Below are 20,566 nucleotides of genomic sequence, written 5' to 3'. Positions count from 1 at the left end.
TCAGTCAATTGTCCAAGGTCATACAGTTAATAAAGGAGAAAGTGGGTTTAAGTTCAGGTCCAATCAGCCTGACTCGACAGGCCCCCACCCCCAGGCTGGAGTGTACTTAGGGGGCCATGGAGCGGGTCACAGTCACAACAGGATCCAGGTCAAATAAAGTTTCTAGATTCATCCTGGAGGAGTGAGAACATGTAGGGCCCAGAGCCAACACTAAGAAGGTGAGGTCTGGAAACTTGTCACCAAGTTTCCAAACTTGTCACCACTTAACCTCAGTGGTTTTACACAAGTGACATCAGGCTAACATGGGAAAGGCCACCACGGAGCCTTAGAGTGGGAGATAACAGGGAGAGGTTCCAGCTGCGCCTCTTGGCCCCTCATTGTGATAGACAGGATGTGGGCTTAGTGTGTGAGCCTCAGACAAAAACTGGGCACCCCCAGCGGCCCCGGGGGGCTGAAGCAGGAAGATCATGAGTTCAAAGCCAGCCTCAGCTACTTAGCGAGGCCCTAAGCAACTCAGTGAGAACCTGTCTCTAAATAAATATTTTAAAATGGCTGGGAATGTGACTCAGGGATTAGTTGCCCCTGGATTCAATCCCCAGTACACACACACACACACCCCAAAAAAAAATCACTTGGCACCAGTTGGTCTGAACATTCCTTGTGCATCTTTCTTCCTCCTCTACCCTTAGCTGCCCAACATCCGGGTCTGAACACAGTAATCAGAGTTCCACACAGAGACAATTTTGCAAGCCTAAACTGTCCTGCCATTTCCCTGCTAATGTCATCTTGCTCTTACTGTTCTTAAGAACAGCTAACAAAGCAGGGCGTGGTGGTGTCTGGAATCCCAGACTTGAGAGACTGAGGCAGGAGGATGGCAAATTCAAGGCCGGCCTCAGCAATTTAGTCAGGGCCTTAGCAACTTAGCAAGATACTGTCTCAAAATAAAAATAAATAAATTAAAAAGGCTGGAGATGTGGCTCAGTAGTTAAGCACTCCTGGGTTCAGTCCCTGGTATCAAAAAAAAAAAAAAAGGAGAAATGATTGAGTAAGAGTCAAGTGCACTTTCACTCACAGCATGATGGTGGAGAAAAGTGAAATTATTTTTAAAGGCCAGAAATGCCTTATAGTTTAGAGAAAATAAAAACATAAATCTAACCAATTTCCTATTTGTCAACTTGTCCCTAATTTCTCCAGAGCAGCAGGGTATCTTTGTCCCGGAAACTCTCAAACCCTCTGGGTTCTACTCACAAACCCAAAGGTGATGTTGACTAAATGTCAGTCCCTAACTCCTGAGACCTGACCTCAGACTGTCAGGAAGGTGGAGGATCTCACCCTCCACCTCCCCACCCCTCACATGATGCACACACCCAAGAATAAAACAAGGTGGATTTCAGGCTGCATTAAGGAAATTTCTGACATCTTATCAGTCTCTGACAATACACGTTAGCAGCACATTGCGCAAGAGACAGAAATGGAGAAACCCAGCTCCTGAATCATTTCCTTTCTGCCTCAACTGCCTTTGACCCCCCTCTGACTCCCACCCACACACTCGGGCCACAGACTCCATTATTCATAGCACCTCCCCTAGACCCTTAGGTGGCAGTGACAAGATGTTTGGACCTGTACAGGTTCACACGTGCGTTACCCGAGCTCCTCAGATGGCATTAACCCACCCATAATATAACCACGCCACCCCCCCATGGCCTCTGTGGGACCTGTGTGTCCAGGTCTATGGGGAAAGGGAAAAGATGGAGGGGAAACCTGGTGGCTATGAAGAGCATTTCTTGGTATTTATTTTAGGGAACCACAGCCAGAAATTTTATCCAAGCATTATACCCTACCCTAGAAGCCGGGGGTGATGAGCAGGAGGAAGCTGTAGAGGACATGGAAGAGCAGGAAGGGTGGCATGTCAATGCCAAGACAAGACTTGGCAATGGTAGGGGACCTGCCCACCAGGCCCTCGTTCCTCAGGGCCAGTGGGGGCTCCTAGCCCTGGAGACTGTCCTCAGCACACCCGAGGTGGTCATCTTCAGCCACAGAAACGCACAGCTGGTCAAGAGACAGAAGTAGAATTCACAGCCTGCTCGTCTGGGGACATCCGCAGTTAACCACGGGACTAGAACTTGAGAACAAAAAGGAACATGCAGATTAACTCTGTCAAACCCAACAATGTGCAGATAAGCAAGCTCCTGTCTGGAGGGGGCGAGTGACACTGTCCTGGTAACCAGGAAGCTGGTGACTCAGCTGACAGCAGGACTGGGTCTCCTCACCCCATGCCCAGGGCAGCCCGTCAGTTCTGGATCTCTGAGGCCAGAGCTGGGAACATTCTAGAAGGCAAACTGGGCAAGATGGATGTCCCCATCCAAAGTTGGGGATCCAACTGGATCACCCCCTCCGAGCTCGCTAGTGGGTGAAGTAGAGGGAGAAGCTTCACATTTCTCCTGCTTTCCTGCATCCTGAAAAGGGGGAGGACCACACAGACCCCAGTGGAGGGCGACAGGATCTCCGCTCCACGTCTCAGGGTGCAGTCCTGCCATTTCCCACCCTCGGCTCCAACAGCTGTCCCACTCTGAGCGGCTACACTTTGCCTCAGGTCAAAGCAGCGCCACAGCCACTGACCTCTCCTCTCCAGTGCTCACCTGCCCCTGAGCACCAAGCCTCACAGAGGCTTCTCTCCCCTCCCCCATCTCTGTCCCCACCCAGGTGCTAAGCCCCCCCAGGGGACAGGCAGAGAAGTGAAACCCATCCCTGAGGAGGGGCGGGAGAGAGGTAAATGAAGGGTGAATGGAAAGTGTGAATCAGAGGCCCCTGGAAGACCTTTTTTAGCCTAAATGCCTGTGAGATTTCATCCTTTTTTGGTGCCCCCACCCCCAACCCCAGGCCTGCAAAAGCCTGAAAAAGAGCTCACAGACTGTATTGTTGACTCCAAGGAGGAACAGGACCTTGGTGACTGCGGAATCTGAGATTCCACTGCCTTTGCAGACATCCTGCCCACTTGCTAGGTCTCAAACATCAGTGTTGGAAATTTTGCCTTCTGAGCTGGGCATGCGGCATACGCCTGTAATCCCAGCGGCTCAGGAGGCTGAGGCAGGAGGATGGTGAGTTCAAAGCCAGCCTCAGCAAAAGTGAGGCCATAGGCAACTCAAGTGAGACCCTGTCTGTAAATAAAATACAGAATAGGGCTGGGGATGTGGCTCAGTGCTTGAGTGCCCCTGAGTTCAATCCCCAATATCTACCCTCAGCCCCCAATAAAATTGCCTTCAGCTGGCCCAAGGTGATGAGACCAACAGATATCTCTTCTTTCTCTCTCTCTCTCTCTCTCTCTCTCTGGTAGCAAGGATTGAACCTCAGAGCGCTTACCACTGAACCACATCCCTAGTTATTTTTATGCTTTATTTGGAGACAGGTTTTACTAGGTTGCTCAGGGCCTCACTAAGTCGCTGAGGCTGGCTTTGAACTTGTGATCCCCCTGCCTCAGTCTCCCCAGCCACTGGGATTACATGCTGGGCTCCAGATCTTAATTTCTAACATCTCAGATAATTCCAGCGTAGACTGCCCAGGGACCACTCTAGAAGTCCTACCTTATCACTTTCTGCAGCCCTCCTGCTCCCACATCCTGTCTTATTTTAAGGCAAAGCAAAGCAGGCAAACATGGAATTTCTGAACCGCAGAAAGCATGGAATTTCTGAACTGCTAGTTGGTTAAAAGTCCCCCCAGGCAGGCTAGATTCAAATTCTGGCTCTAGCACACAAGTTGCAAGGCCCTGGGCAAATGACTGTGCCTTTGATTCCTCACCTGCAAAATGGGGCTAATAAAAAGTACCCAGATGATGCTGTGTGCATCAAATGTAGTCATGGAGTTAAAGTGTTCATCACACTGCCTGGCACGCAGTATGCACACGATATTTGTTTGTTATTAATATTTTATATTATGATATGGACATATAAAGTTCATTATGACCAAGAGATTGAATTGACCAGGTCATTTTTTAAATTTTCCAAGGAGATTTCTAGACCTAACAGTTCAGTTTTAAGCTTCAGATTTATTTATTTATTTACTTATTTATTTATTTTATTTATTTGGTACTGGAGATTAAACTCAGGGGGGCTTTCCACTGAGCCACATCCCCAGCCCTTTCTATTTTCAATTTTTTAATTTTTGAGATAGGGCCTCGCTAAATTGCTGAGGATGGCCTTGAACTTGAAACCTTCTTGCCTCAGCCTCCCCGAGGAACTGCAGGCATGCACCACCACCTGGGGCTGAAACTTCTCCTTTATGGTCCCAGTCTCACCCCTCCCTCTTCTGGCCCACAGACACCATGATCTCAACCAAACTTTACATTTACACTGGGCTTTTTATGGTTTATAATGAATGTCTACATGTTTTACAGCTTGCGTTCTGACCCGTCTTCCTTATTATCTTCCTCCGAAAGTCCTTCCTTGTGTTGCTTCTCCCCTTTCCACTTCTCCTCTCATCAACCCACAGAAAAATCACCGTGATCAACAGAGAAAAGGTCGAGAAGGAGAGGCACACAGCCATGTGCCTGTGATGGAGGAGGCCAGCCAGGCCATTCCCCGGGAGCCAGAGCCCTCTGGGCTGGTGATCTTCTCCTCCGTGGCCTCCACGACTTCTCTGCTCTGGCCTCAGCCTCCTAGAGCTTCGAGTGGGTTCTTGCTGCTGCCTGAGGCCCATGTCTCTCACCTATGCACACCCAAAACCGAGCTTCATCTCTCAGTCCCTCTGCATCCTGACTTCATCCTTACCCCAAGGCTAAAGGCATCTGATCCACCCAGGACCCAACCAGCACAGCTCAGAGCCACCTCCATCCCCTCCCACAATCCTTTCCTCTCTTGTCACTCAGAAAGGCCACCACTTCTCCTCCAGTGCTTCTCACTCTTCCCGGCTCTCCTTACCCTCTGATCTCTCTGCTCACATCTGAGTTTCTCAGTGGCTCCCCATAGACTCAGTTCTACCAACGAGCAGCTGCCAGACACGTGTCCTGGAACACAGATCTGACCAGGTCCCCTCTCACTTAAAGCCCCAGGTGGTTCCCTCCTCACCAAAGTCCAAACTCCTAAAGCTAGGACCCAGGACTGGCAGGCCCCTACCCTTCTGCTACCAAGGGGCCCCAGAATAAGAGCCAGCCAAAAATATCCACCCATTCCACCCTTGCCTAAAAGGCCAGCTAAGTGTCTCCGAGAATTTAATCCAGAGGCACTTAACCACTAAGCCACATCCCCAGTCCTTTTTTTTTTAGTTGTCAATGGACCTTTATTTTATATGTGGTGCTGAGAATCAAACCCAGTGCCTCACACATGCCAGGCAAGTTCTCTCCACTGAGCCACAACCCCAGCCCTTCTCAGCCCTTTTTTTATATTTTATTTAGAGACAGGATCTTGCTGAGTTGCCTAGAGCCTTGATGAATTGCTGAGGCTGACCTTGAACTCACAATCCTCCTTCCTCAGCCTCCCGAGCCACTGGGAGTACAGGCCTGAGCCCACTGCACCCAGCAAGAGTGTCATCTTTAAAAAGGGACGTGATACTTGAGAGTTAGTATGGACATTAGCCAAATTGATTTTGTCTGCAGGTGGATCCCTGGGGCCAGAGGGATAATATAGATTTCACTAAGGAGGAACAAAGAAAATGCCGGGCCAGTGCATTCAAACTGTAGGCCTGGAGTCTTGATAGCTATGTCTTGTTTTGCAGAAGGCAAAGCTGAGATCTAGAGAGGTCAATCTACTCATTCAAGGTCGGAGCTCCGTCACCAGCTTCGGGCCCAGGTCCTGGCCCACAGCTCCCCGTCTTCTGTCAACAGGCCTAGAAGACGTCCCCATGCATGGCTGTCTGGGATTCCCACAAACTTCCCCTTTGGCTGGATAGACTCAGGACTCCCACCCCGCCCCCACGAGCCCTGGGACTTCCAGAAGACCTGGAAGGAGCAGAAGAGGAAGGCTTGAGCTTTGGCACTTGTTCAGGGTGGAACTCCAGGGGCCAAACACAAGGGCTTTTGACTATAGAAAAAAATAGGCCCATTGTCTTAGTGGGTGGAACCAAACCATCAGCAGGAGCTGGAAACCAGTTTCTTTGTGCCCAGAGATGAGGACTTGGGCCCAAAATGTGAGGGTGGAGAGGGGGAGGGGAGAAAGAAAGATTTACCTTAAGAAAACAGACGCAATTACCAAAGTCCTTACTCACCCCTGGGTTTTCTTTGTTTTGTGGGTTTTTTTTTTTCCCTCTTAGAGCTCTGTACATGTAGAAGTCCCCCAGGATCGGGAGGGCTAGGAAAAGGTGTGGCTTCCTGGAGGGCAGAGGAATCAGGAGGAGATATCGATGGCTCCATTATAAGGCTATTAGAGAAAGGGCTAGCTGTCATTTCCTTAATTGCTAATGAGAGGGAAAAAAAATGAAAAACAAACTCAGAGCTCCAGCCTACCCCTCAACAAAGGAGAAAAAACCTCCTGAAATACAAGAGGCCTGTGTGGGGCCTGGGCCCTGCCCACCCAGCCCTGCTGAAAGCTATAGGAGGAGAAAAGCAGAAAAGGCTGAACCCCAAAGTAGATTCCATAAGAACTTCATAAGGAAGTCCCAAAGACTCTTTTTATTTATTTATTTTTATTTGGGGAGGGGGGCACTGGGGATTGAACTCAGGGGCACTTAACCACTGAGCTACATCCCCAGTCCTTTTTTGTATATTATTTAGAGACAGGGTCTCACTGAGTTGCTTAGGGCCTCGCTAAGTTGCTGAGACTGGCTTTGAACTCGCACTCCTCCTGCCTCAGCCTCCTGAGCCGCTGGGATTACAGGCGTGCGCTGAAGACTCTTGCCATTAATTCCAGTTGCCAGAATGTCTCAGTTCACCTCATTAAAAGTCTCTGATAAATAGACATTTGTGCCAGATGCGGTGGCACATGCCTGTAATCCCAATAGCTCAGGAGGCTGAGGCAGGAGGATCGTGAGTTCCAAGCCAGCCTCAGCAAAAAAAAAAAAATAGTCATTTTGTTTCTTTGAGTTTGAACCATTCAAGCGATGAACCGTTTAGACAAAGGGGACAAAAGCTCCAGCTCACCCTCAGGATCAGGTCCTCTCCTCCTGTCCTGGCAGGAGCTGTCCCTCTACCTGTACATTATTTACAATACCATGGTGTCCTGACCTTTCATTGTCTTCTTTTTCATTGCTGGGAATTGAACTCAGGGACTTGCCTAATTTTTTTTTAACCTTTAAAAATTATTATATGAAGTAGGAAAAGAAAATCAATATCTGCTACACTCCACTTTCCACCTATAATCTAGGCTTCCCAGTTTAACATTTTGGCTTATTTCTCTGGGTCTCTTTTCTATACCTGGAGTCTATAACCCCCTGGGATGCAAAGACTACCTATGTTTTCCCCCAGTTCTTACATTTCTGGAGGTCCTAAGTCCAAAATGGATCTCTTTGGGCTAGAATCAAGGCATCAGCAAGAGAGTAAACCTTTGGGGATCTGAGGGGTGAATCCAGTTCTTTGTCTGATGCAGCTTCTGAAGGTTGTCTGCATTCCCTAGCTCACGGCCCCCTCCATCTTCAAAGTTGGCCACAGCAAGCAAAGTCTTTCTCACTCCACCCCCTGACTCACCCACCTCCCTCTTTCACTTATTATAATGACACTGGGCTCATCTAGATGATCCAGATTGATGGCGCCATCCCAGGATCCTAACCTCATCACATCTGCAAACTTCTCTCTGCCCTGCAAAGTAACATTCAGAAGTTCCAGGGGTTGGGATATGGAGTGGACTTTGACGGAAGGCCATTATTCCACCTAACACAGGTTTTTTTTCTTTTCTTTTCTTTTTTCTATTTTGGTGTTGTGGATCAAACCCAGGGATCTCTTCTACTTGCCCTTTTAATTTTTTTATTTGAGACAGCGTCTTGCTAAGTTGCTGAGGCTGGCCTCGAACTTGCAATCCTCCTACCTAAGGCTCCCAAATCACTGGGATTACAAGTGTGTACCAGCATTCCTGGTTCCTTTGATGAATATCACCCACCATAAAAATGGGCTTTGCTCTCCTCCTCCTTCACTTGCTCATCTGATACAGAAGCCAGAAGACAAACTTCCAAGAGAATCACACTAGCTGTGCTCCTAACTGGACAAATGACCTTGGACCAGTCAGTTCACCTCCTACAGCATCAGGAAGTGACCAAGATAACTCTTACTGCATCAGAAAGTGACAGTAAACAAGCAAATTAAGGCACAGAAGGTACTAAACATAGTGCCTGGTAAGGGATAAGCCCTCGGTAAATACTCTTTCAATCCTTTCCTCAACACACCCCCATTTTCTCTCACCCTCATTCATTTTTCTGCTGTCTCCTTCCTCTTCAGTGACTCGGCCTAACCTACTGGTTGGCAAGGAGGGCCGATCACCTACTCTCGAATCTGATTCTGCTCAAATGATCTGTGACAGTCTGCTGTCTACTCGTAGCAGCTTGCTGTTTTTATATGGAGAGATCTGTTCTTTAAAAAAGGTCTTTTATGTTCACATAAAACTACAAGTTGCAATTCTGCTGGGGAGCATTCATTCATTTCCTTATGAGATTCTTCTTCAGTCTTTCTCTTTATACCTTATAAATGAGGACAGCACAGGAAACAAAAATAATGACCTGGGCCACAACAGGGAGTTCCCTTAGTAAGGTGAACACAATGAGCGACATATTCCCTGTTCCCGGAAATCTATTTCAAGGCTCAGCCTTCAGCAAAACCATTTGAGGATCCAATTCCTAGACAGTAACTGACAGAAGCCACAGCCTCTCCGGGTATTCCTGCTGAAGGGATTGTCACAGAATGGGGTGCCTGAGTGATTTCACATTTCCACTTCTGAAACTTAGCCGCCACCCCCCAAAACCATTTCCATCTCCAGTTGGCCTGTGAGGACCCCGGCTGGAAAACATCCTAAAAATCTGCAGTCACCACAGGCTAATTACTATCCCAAGGGCTTCACATAGAACTACAATCCTCATCCAAAAAAAAAAAAAAAATCTATGAGTGTCATCATTTTTTTTTTTTTTTTTGGTACCTAGGATTGAACCCAGGGGCACTTAACTACTGAGCGACATCCCCAGCCCTTTTTTGTATTTTACTTAGAGACAGGGTCTCTCGCTGAGTAGCTTAGGGCATCTCTAAATTGTTGAGGCTGACTTTGAATTCACGATCTGCCTGCCTCAGCCTCCCAAGCCCCAGGGATTACAGACATGTGCCGCCGTGCCAGGCTATCACTATTTTTACAGTTTACAAAAGCTGAGGCAGAGAAGGCAAGTAATGTCCCAAAGCGGCACCTCTCCATGATGTCACCCCATCTCCCACTCAGTCTGGCCAGAAAATGTCCTAAGATTTCTCCAGTCTCCTGAATGAAATCCACCTTCCAGAAGGCTCTCTGCCCTCTGCACTTCCTGGAGTTGACAAGGAGACAGCGTTTTTGTTTTCGGTGTGACCTGTCGCTCACGCACCTGTTCCCTGACACCACGCTCACCAGTTCATAGCCCTTCATAAAACCTTAATTTTCTGAACCTCGATCCCTTTTAAGGAAAAGGTAGGGCCAGGTCCCCTGTCCTCATAAAAAGCCATTTTTACTGGACAGTCCACTATTTGCCCAGCCATTCTCTGGCCATAAAAGGGATGCATCAGGGGCAGAACGAGTAAGAGAAGGAAGTCAAGAGAGGGAGAGTTTCTGGAATGGCCACAGAGGGGAGGGGACTTGACATCCAAGAGGAGTAATAAAACACACCCAGAGTTTGTGACCTTTGAACAATGGCAGCCCCACCTGGCTCTTTCCATGCCCACTGGCCTCTGACTTCCTGCTCGGCAGCCCCTCCTCCTCTGGCTTTCAGAGACCAATAGCAGAGGCCTGGAGCCAGGCCTGCAGGGCACCCCGCTCTGAGGGGCAGGGCGGAGGGAACAGGAAAGGGAAGAGGCCCTGAGTCACCCAGGTACATAGCACCTGGGAGTGGAGGAGGAAGACTTGCTAGGCAGAGCTCAGGGCTGGAGGGATTGTACCAAAGAGCTGACTTCCTCTACGCCAATGACTCACTGAGAGCCCAGGGGTGGTGTGCAAAGCATCACAGCCTTTCCCACTTAGAGACGCATTGTCCCTCCCTTCTCTGTTGGGTTACATTCCTCTGCCCAAAGATCACTTATTTACTGAGTTGAGTTCCAGGAAGAAAAAAAAAAATCTCAACTGGATTCCTTCAAGTCCCAGTTCAAGAGGGTCTGCCATCTTGGTGATGACCAGGCACAACATTTTTAAAAATTTATGCAGGGGATTATTTGTGCATGTTTGTGTCTGTGTGTGTGTGTGTGTGTATGTGTCTGTGTGCATGCGTGCGTGTGCACCGGGGATCGAACTCAGATGCTTTACCACTGAGCCACATCCCCAGCCCTTTCCATTTTTATTTATTTTTTTGCTCAGTTGCCGAGGCTGGCCTCGAACTTGCGATCCTCCTACCTAAGGCTCCCAAATCACTGGGATTAAAGGTTGTACCAGCATTCCTGGTTCCTTTGATGAATATCACCCACCATGAAAATGGGCTTTGCTCTCCTCCTCTTTCACTTGCTCATCTGATACAGAAGCCAGAAGACAAACTTCCAAGGGAATCACACTAGCTGTGCTCCTAACTGGACGGATGACCTTGGACCAGTCAGTTCACCTCCTACAGCATCAGGAAGTGACCAAGATAACTCTTACTGCATCAGAAAGTGACAGTAAACAAGCAAATTAAGACACAGAAGGTACTAAACATAGTGCCTGGTAAGGGATAAGCCCTCAGTAAATACTCTAAGTAAATACACTAAGTTGCTTAAGGACTTGCTAAATTGCTGAGGCTGGTCTCGAATTTGTGATCCTTCTGCAACAGCCTCCCGGGTTGCCAGGATTACAGGTGTGCACCACCGCACCCAACTCTACGGGGAATTTTTGACAAGAGCCTTTGAACCACCCACGATATTTTGGGGGATCATAATGAAAAGGAAGGAACCTAATAGATGCTGGGGACCTTTAAATTTGTACCTTAATCTAATGCTCATGATGACTCTTTAAAGGAAGTTCTACCACGCCTATTTTCCAAGAAATCAATGAACTTGCCCCTCATGTCATAACTGATGAGAGGTGGAACCAGGATTTAGATTCACATTATTCCTGAACCTAAAGCTCCTATTTTTCACTCCACATGGACCTTTAAGCCTATCTGAATTCGCAGAAAAGAAAGGTCTCTGCTTCTAAAGGAAACTCTCCTAAAGGGCTTCAGGGGAGAGACAGGCTCTGACACAGGCCTTAGGACAGAGACTAATTGAAGATGCTAAACAGGAAAGCAAGGATAATATAGGAGGAAGGGGAAGAATTAGAGTAAGTCCAGATGTGAGAAATACAATGTGGGTCAGGCCTTGCTGTGCAGAGCCAGGGAACAGTGGGGGACACGCTACTGGGTTGTTTTGTTTTGTTTTGTTTTGTTGTATCAGGGATTGAACCCAAGGGCACCGAGCCACTGAGCCACATCCCCAGCCCTTTTCATTTTAAATTCTGAGACAGGGTCTCACTAGGTAGCTTACAGCTTCACTAAGTTGCTGAAGCTGGCTTCAAACCTGCCATCCTCCTGCCTCAGCCCCCCGGAGCCACTGGGATTACAGGCGTGAGCCACCGCCCGGCACTGCGGGGCCTTTGAACGGCAGCCTAAGGAGTTTGAACTTCATCATATAGATGGAAAGAGTAATCGGAACAATTTAAGGTCAGAAAGTTGACAGACAGCATTTTCAGAAAGATGACTTTGACAGGTTAGGCAAGATGACTTGGGGAAGTGGTTCTTCACTTTGGCAACTCCTGAGAATTACCTGGAAGGCTTCTTTTTTAACACTTCATTTTGAAATGATTTCAGCCTTTCAAAAATGTTTCGAAAAAAATAGAGTCCTCATAGACTACCCTTCACTCAGCTTCCCCAGATATTAATGTTTTCCATAGCCACAACACCGTCATCAAAATCAATACCTTATCACTGATACCATACAGGGCACTAACCCACAGAGCTTATTCAAACTCCGTCTACCCTCCTTCCCACTCAGGTGTTCATCCCTGGATGAGGATTCCAACCTAGGATCACACATTGAGTTCAACTGTTTTGTCTTCTAAGTCTTCTTTAATCTGGGGAAATGCCTCAGAATTTCTTCTGTCTTCATGATCTTAACATTTATTTTATTTTTTATTTTTTGGTACCCAGGATTGAACCTGGGTACCAACAGGGTCCTTGGGACCTCACTGCTGAGGCTGGTTTTGAACTCGCAATCCTCCTGCCTCAGCCTCCTGAGCCGCTGGGATTATAGGTGTATACCACCGCGCCCAACAGATTTTTAACATTTATAAAGAGTACTGACCAGACCGGGTGCAGTGGCGCATCCCTGTAATCCCAGCAGCTCGGGAGGCTGAGGCAGAAGGATCGAGAGTTCAAAGTCAATCTCAGCAATGGTGAGGCACTAAGCAACTCAGTAAGACCCTGTCTCTAAATAAAATGCAAAGTAGGGCTGGGGATGTGACTTAGTGACCAAGCGCCCCTAAATTCAATCCCCAGTGCTAAAAGAAAAAAAAAAGTACTAAGTACTGACCAGTTATTTTGTCAAATGACCCTAGATGAGGGCTTGCCTAATATTTCCTCATGATTAAATTCAGGTGAGGCACCTTGGACAGGAATACCACAGATGTGATGCCGTGCCTTCTCAGTCTACCATATCAGGAGGCCCGTGACGTCACTCTCCCTCTCATTAGGTGTCATGTTAACTTGAGCACCTGGCTCAGCAGTTTCTACAATGTAAAGTGACTCTTTTACTTGAAAGCATTCTTAAACTACCAAGCCTAGGCCACACCAGAGATCAAACAAACCACATGGCCTCGGGGTCAGCCACAGGCATTGCCAGGTGCTAAAATGCCCCACAGGTGATTCTAACCAGCATTCAGGGTGGGAAACAGAGGGCGAAAATTAGAATCCTGGAAATCAGCAACCATGCCTTTTCTTGGGGCTTTCTTTTTCAAAGGGCATCCAGTTCCAGGCACAGATAAATATATGTGGACTTTGGCATGGACCCACAGTAGGAAAAAGGGAAGGCCCAAAATCCCCTGATTGGGAAAGTCATGGGAGAGCAGAGGGCTGTCCAATAAAAGAGGAGGCAGGAGGAGAGTTCACTTTACTATCATAAGCCTGACGTGAGCGCCCAATTGCCACCAACAGGAAGGGAGTCATATATCTTGATATAAATATCCAACCACACATGCAAAAGATGGACGTTTCCGGGTAGGGTGAAATGAGCAATCCACAGAATCCAGGTCAGCGGTACGTGACCCCCGGAAACAACCTGTCCCCTTCACTTGGTCTTTTGCCCTTAATCTCTTCTGAAGAGGGTATGGACCCTGTTGGAAATTGATGAAACAGGAAAGTGTGCACATCTCATGTCCTCAGGCTATTGAAGCAAGAAGCTAGGGGCCTCAACTTCCTCCGCCCCTCCTGTGGGGGCACCGTCTGATGACATGTCAAAAGAAACACCAATTTCACCCAAATTCACAGGGAGGAGAGCTATCCCTAAGGCGTCCACATGACTACCAGGCTCTGGCACTGCCTACTTCCGGAGGAACTGCTGCCAGGCTATAATTGGAAAAGAAGAAAAGAGAGCTCTTCCCACTCAGAGGGGTTTGGTTTTGTTGCTTGTGTTTGCTGCAGTACTGGAGATTGAACCCAGGGGTGCTTTACCACTGAGTCACATACCCAGCCCTTTTCATTTTTTATTTTGAGACAGGGTCTTGCCAACTTATTTAGGGCCTCGAGAAGTTGCCCAGGCTAGCCTTGAACTTGTGATCCTCCTGCCTCAGCCTCCTGAGTAGCTGGGATCATAGGAGTTTGCCACAAAGCCCAGCCAGAAACTACTTAAAAAAAAAAAAGTTCATGGCACTTGAATACCATGTGTGAGGCCCTAAGTTCCACCTCCAGTACAATAATAATAATAATAATAATAATAATAATAATAATAATTAACTTAATTATCCCTCAATTATTACACAGCCAATATCCTTCAAGTGAGGACATTGGGAGACTCTCCTATGGGGTCTCATTGATAGAGACTGACACATAATTAAATGCTAATACATGAGTGAAATAATTCATGTCAAGTGGGATCCACTGGGTCAGGAATGGCTCCCAAAGGTTTCATGAAAGAGGCCGGATTCAGGTTACGCCTTCGAATGGTTAAGCCTTAGAAAAGCAGAGACCAGAAGAGACATAAGCAAAGGGAACCAGGTGTCAGGCACGTTGTGGATGCTGGTTCTGAAGGGAATCTCAGAAATGAGACTGGGGGGGGGGGGCTGGGGGGGAGCTGGGGTGTGGCTCAGTGGTAGAGCACTTGCCTAGCACACATGAGGCACTGAGTTCAATCCTCAGCACCACATAAAAAAATAAAATAAAGTTTAAAAAAATGAGAGTGGGGGGCTGCGGTTATGTCTCAGCGGTAGAGCGCTTGCCTAGCATGTGAGAGGCCCTGGGTTCAATCTTCAGCACCACATAAAAACAAATAAACAAAATAAAGGTATTATGTCCAACTACAACTAAAAAAATAAATAAACATTTTAAAAAATGAGAGTGGGTTTGCATGTTATTTCATGTATTCGTTTCAACCTCCGTAGGGGGTTATTTCAGAAGAGGATGTTAATCCTCAGAAAGGTGAAGTAACTTGTCACCATTAGTGGAAGATCTGGAATTTGAAACTAGGTATGTCTAACGCCAGAGTCCTTGCCATGGTCACCACCACTGAGGGGAAAATGAACACAATGTATTTAGAAAACAGGAAGAAGCAGGGATAGCTATCACAGAACCACACAGTTAAGAAACTGGCAAGAGCCAGGCGTGGGGGTGCTGGCCTGTAACCCCAGCACCCTGGGAGGCTAAGGCAGGAGGATTTCAAGTTCCAGGCCAGCCTGGGCAACAGAGAGAAACCCTGTCTCAAAAAATTAAAAGGTCTGAGGGTGTCGCTCAGTGGTAGAGCACCCCTGGGTCCGATCGCCAGTACCAAAAACAAAATAAAATAAAAATAGGGAAGTTAGGTAAGTTTGCTAAAATGAGACCGACCGCATGTCATAAGGTCATGGAAACCATACAGAGACGTTTGAACTTGATCTTGTAATTGATTTCAGAAGAGCCATCGAAAAATCTGAGTAAGGGAGTAACCAAAAGGACACCTTGAGCAAAGACGAATGGGGGTGGTTAATATGGGAGTTTTGAGTTCCTCAACTAAGGAGGTGGCACTAACAGGAAAGGGGGCCTCAGGATGTAGGGAGTGTTCGCTGGACTAAGCAGCTCGGGGCTTAAGTGCAAGAAGGTGAGTTTACATTCTCTCTCCAGTCTTTCTTCTCTCCATCTATAAATCAAGTGCAGTGAGAATTAATCAAACGACTTCCAAAGCTTTACTTTTCAAAGTGTGGTCCTCCAGCCAGCAGCAATGGCATGATCCAAAAGCATTTTAGAAATGCAGAACCTCAGCCTGAGAGCATGGTGGCATGTATCTCTTGTCCAAGCTATTCAGGAGGCTGAGGCAGGAAGATCCTTTGAGCCCCTGGGTTTGGGGCCAGCCTGGTAAACAGAGCAACACCCCATCTCTATTACAAAAAAGAAAGAAAGAAAATCAGAATCTGCATTTAAATGATCCAAAATCACGTTGAAGTTTGAAAAGCACTTCTCTAAACTGACTTCCAATCCCAAAATGAAACTATTTCACACTCACCTCAATTCTGTCACTTCACAGGAGGGGGAGGGGGCCTGTTCAGCCTTCTTTGTACCCTTTGTACCCTTCTTTGTACCCTGATCCTAACAGCCTCTCTCTCCTGGTTGCCCACACCAGGCAGCCTTCTTAGGAAACACCAATGAGGCGATGCTGCCACCTTGTGGCCATGGTGTGCAAGTGCCCTTAACTCCATTTTCATTAGCCGAGGGGGAGGGTTGGAAGGGGGGTGAAGTCCAGTCCCAGGTGTGATAAGAGAATCACAACTGCACACAATGACTGCAAGTAACTGTCAGAGATTGAGTTCAGCCTGCACCCGAGAGCAACGTTACATTTAAAAGGTAGTTTTTATAATATCCAATAATGTGGTATTAGGGGAAAACTTGGATTCCCAGCCAGGTTCTGCCTTTGTAACATTAAAAATCATTGTGTGACAGCTGAACACAGTGTGGCTCAGCCTATACTTCCAGCAACTTGGGAGGCCAAGGCAGAAGGATTGCAAATTTGAAGCCAGCCTCAGAAACTTAGTGAGACTGTCTTAAAATAAATTTTTTTTAAAAGAATGGGATAGGTAGCTCAGTGGTGGAGCACTTCCTGGTTTCAATCCCCAGCATCACCCCACACATAAAGAAAAGCATGGTGACAGGCATTTTCAGTCACCCAGCCCTCCCTGAACTCTGCCAGTAAACATGTAATTTTCCAAGGAAACTACCTTTTCCTGTGACAGCTCCTTTTCTCCCTGAACCAAACAATGTACACCCACCAACACTAGTCCTACTCCGTTGCCCCCAAATAAATCTAATACCTTTTCACACAGCAAACCTTTGAATGCTTGCAAACAACGACCATGCACCAACCATGGCTTTCTCTGAGCCATTTTCCAAATGACATAATCAGAAGCCCTACAGCAAGTGAACCCTGGGAGTGTTCCAACCAGGCCAGCCAGGCACAGGAATACCTGTTTCCACACTGCACCCGTATTTAGAAAGTCACACACCACCTCAGCAGATTTGGGAGGAGTGATTTTTCCTACTTGTGCTGTTTTAGTTGCCCCATGCCTGCATAGGTTTATACTTCTTTTCTGGTCCTGGGGATTGAACCCCAGGGGCGCTTAACCACTGAGCCACACATCCAGGCCTTTTTATTTTTTTATTTGGAGACAGGGTCTTGCTAAGTTGCTTAGGGCCTCGCGAAGTTGCTGAGGCTGGCCTTGACTTGTGATCCTCCTTCCTCAGCCTCCAGAGCCGCTGGGATTACAGGTGTGGGCCACCTGCCTGGCTATCTTTCTTATTTAGTTTTATTTTTTAAGGGATATTTATCAGCCCCTGTGCACGGAAACAACAAAGAGGAAGTGGACCTGGTCCCTGATCACACAGACCTCAGGCCATGGAGGGAACCCAATTCAAAGCCAGATGCCTACAGTTCAGTGCCAAATATCAGGTTAGAGGTAAATGCTGCATTTTTGCATTCATTTTATTAATCCCTTGTGAAAAACCTTCCACTCCTGATTTTCTTGGTTCTTCCTTTCAAGCTCAAAGCGTAAAAAAAGAGACAGAGGGAGAGAGACTGTAAGTGTTCCAGATGGTCCCTTGCACAGTCACAATTAGACTGAGCATTTCTTTATGGCTAATGAGTGTGTCTTGGACTCCCACTTTGTTCTGAATATGCTGACTCTCCTATAAGGACATTTGGGTATGCGGCAGCATTTTAAAGAAAATCTAGTAAGTCAGGAAACCTGTTTTAATGTTGTGTCCTTGAGACTGACCAACAGCATTTAAGCTAATCAGATAACTTCCCTGCACTTTATTTTATGTATGTATGTATGTATGTATGTATGTATGTATGTTCTGGGAGTTGAACCCATAGGAGCTTCATCACGGAGCCACATCCACAGCCCTTTTTATTTTTTATTTTGAAATGGAGTCTCGCTAAGTTGATTAGACCTCCCTGCACTTTAACTTCTGCTTCTGTGAAGTGGGGCAGGGGAACACAACTCCATAACTATGCAGATTGCAGGAGCTGCTCAGAGATGGCTTCAAACCTTGCTCTGCTCGGTATCCAACATCTAGCAAATACCAGGTTCTCATCAGGCGCTCCAGCCTTTATTGATTAATGTCTGAGTAACAGCAACATGAAGCGTGGAGTTGGTCAGCAAAGATTCTTGAACGCTGGCCAACTGCAGGAATGAATGGGGAAACCAAATAGCCAAAGGAGAGTGGCGTCTGCTCCCTACTCTCACCTGTCTTCTTCCAGGGAGGAGACCTTTAAAAGTCAGACTCGGGGCTGGGGTGGTTGCTCAGTGGCACAACGCTTGCCTAGCACATGTGAGGTCCTGGGTTCAATCCCCAGCACCACATAAAAACTAATAAAACAAAATAAATGTATTGTGTCCATCTACAACTAAAATTTTTTTTTTAAGTCAGACTCTTTGGACACAACAATGTTCCCAAGATGGGCCATAAGGAGTTGTCAGTGTGTATGTGTGTGTGTGTGTGTGTGTGTGTGTTTTGAAGTTCTAGGGAGTGAACCCAGTGGTGTACAACAGCTGAGCTCCATCCCCAGCATTTTTTATTTTTTTATTTTGAGACAGGGTCTTGCTAAGTTGCCCAGGCTGGCCTTGAACTCGTAATCCTCCTGCCTCAGCCTCCTGAGTCGCCAGGATTACAGACCCGCACTACTGCGCCCAGATTATGGGTGCTTTACATCGATGAACCTGAAGGACCCTCAGCTCCCTCCCATGGTACACCCACCCCAAGTCCATGGAGGGGAAAACCATACTGAGAGAACTGACAGGGAGCCAGGGCCTGCGGGGACAGGGTAAACAGAGAGAGGGGACCTGGAGGAAGGTCTGAGGAGCTCCCTGGCCCCACAGTGACGTCAGGTAGACTGATGGTCAGGCCCCACGCCTACATATGCGCATTTCTCAGTAAGGTTTTTTTCCTTCTACTGAATTGCTTGTCCACACACCCTCCAAGGGCCTAGGTCAGGGGTTAGGGAGGATGATGGAGTGGAGTGGAGCGCCAGGCCCTGAGAATACCAAAATGAGCCATGGACAGCCGCTGCCCTGGGAGACTCCACCCTCCTGACGCTCCTCTGCCCCATCCCCCTCTCTGCTCCCCACCAGCCCAAATTCTGCCCCACACCATGAGACCGGCTCACGTGCCACCTGAACAGGGTCACTCTGTCTCCCGTGAACTTCTGCCGTCTCTGAAAGTTGACTCCACTTATACCTTTAGGTTTTATGAAGCATATGTTATCCCCTTGTTTAGACTTGGCCCCCTGAAAACAAAAACCACTTCTAGAATTTTCTAGAAAGAAGCCACACCAGTGGTTTGTATCAGGTCAAGCCAGAGCCTTGGATTCTGGGACAGTTTTCACTGACTAATCGACTCCCCTACACGACAATAGGCCAAGATGATTTGAAAACTGAGGGGGAAGGAATGGAAAAATCAAAAAGAATTTGACCCGTGCCTTGGGTCTTTCCTTCTCTTGGGATCCAGTGTCATCCCACCATCCTCCTAAGTGGGGGCTTCCAGGTAGGACCTCCTTGTCGTTTATTCCTTTAGCCTCTACAAATACCACCAGGCATTCACGCTGCATCTCTTCCCCTTCTTTGACACATTCCTAAAGTCTCCAGAACAGACACCAAGTTTGTGAGTTGCTAAAGTTCCACAACCGTCACAGACTGGATTGTGAATGACCCCCAAAGGTCCGTGCGTTAAAGGCTTGATTAGCCTGTGGTGCTATGAGGAGGTGGTGAACCCCTAGGAGGTAGAGCCCCCAGGAAAAAAGTTAGGTTGTCGGGTACAGTGGAGCAGGCCTGTAATCCCAGTGGCTCAGGAGGCTGAGGCAGGAGGATCGCGAGTTCAAAGCCAGCCTCAGCTGAGTGAGGGCCTAAGCAACTCAGTAAGAACCTATCTCAATAAAATATTAAAAAGGGTTGAGGAGGGCTGGGATTGTGGCTCAGCGGTAGAGCACTGGCATAGCACGCTTGAGGCCCTGGGTTCCATCCTCAGCACCACATAAAAATAAACAAATAAAATAAAGGCATTCTGTCCATCTACAACTACCAAAAAAATTAATAAATAAATAAAATAAAGGATTGAGTCCAACTACAATTTAAAAAAAAATAAAAAAGAGGCTGAGGATGTGGCTCAGTAGTTAAGTGCCTCTGGGTTCAATCCCCAATACCAAAAAAAAAAAAAGAAAAGAATTCTTTCACTGATCACTGGGATCACTGGGAGTGTGGCCTTGAAGGGGACATTGAGACCCTGGCTCCTTCCTGTCTCTTCTTCCTGGCTGCCAGGAGGTGAGCAGTTTCCTCCATCATCTCCTATGGCCCCCTCCACAGGCCCCAAAGCATCAGGAACAACTAGCCATGAACTGAAACCTTGAAAACCAGGAGCCAAAATAAACCTTCCTCCTTATAAGCCGATTATTTCAGGCCTTTCGTCACGATCATGCAAAGTGGACTATCACAATAACGCTCCACGTTTACTGTAAGTATTATTAACTTTCTAATTTTGCCCTGAAGCAGCATCCAAACAAGGTCAGTAGCCAGGAGCCCCAGCAGCCTGGGGCTGAAAGGCTCCTTCCCGCCTGGGATTCCTGTTTCTCCGGCCCTCTGGGACCTGAAGCCGGTTCCCTCTCCTTTAGACTGGAGCAGCTAAGCCCCAGCCATCTTCCTGATGAACAGCGAGGCTGGTCTTGCCCACTGCTCCCGGGCAGCATTCTGGGCAAAGGAGAACTGCTTCTTCTGGGTCCTGATCACCTTCCACGGCTAAAGAATAGTAAGAATGG

The 20,566-nt window shown here is 47.5% G+C and overlaps 2 long non-coding RNA genes across 2 annotated transcripts in view; both read right to left on the bottom strand.

Annotated features, from left to right (window-relative positions):
• The window catches only part of LOC131424607 (uncharacterized), an 82,359-nt gene that overhangs the window by 21,770 nt on the left and 40,023 nt on the right, over positions 1-20,566 (bottom strand). The gene's annotated exons all lie outside the window — the stretch shown is intronic.
• LOC124100243 (uncharacterized) lies at positions 15,150-20,438 on the bottom strand. The gene is made up of 2 exons (XR_006854200.2): positions 15,770-20,438; positions 15,150-15,644 (listed from the first exon to the last, which is right to left on the bottom strand). It is a non-coding gene; the product is annotated as an uncharacterized LOC124100243 (long non-coding RNA).

This window comes from Marmota monax, unplaced genomic scaffold, assembly GCF_021218885.2.
Source record: "Marmota monax isolate L192 unplaced genomic scaffold, Marmota_monax_Labrador192_F-V1.1 WCK01_AAM20220418_F8-fsc00149, whole genome shotgun sequence".
In the NCBI taxonomy this organism is placed as follows: Eukaryota; Metazoa; Chordata; class Mammalia; order Rodentia; family Sciuridae; genus Marmota; species Marmota monax.
Note: the sequence above shows the minus strand (reverse complement) of the source record. Positions and strands in the feature narration are given on the sequence as shown.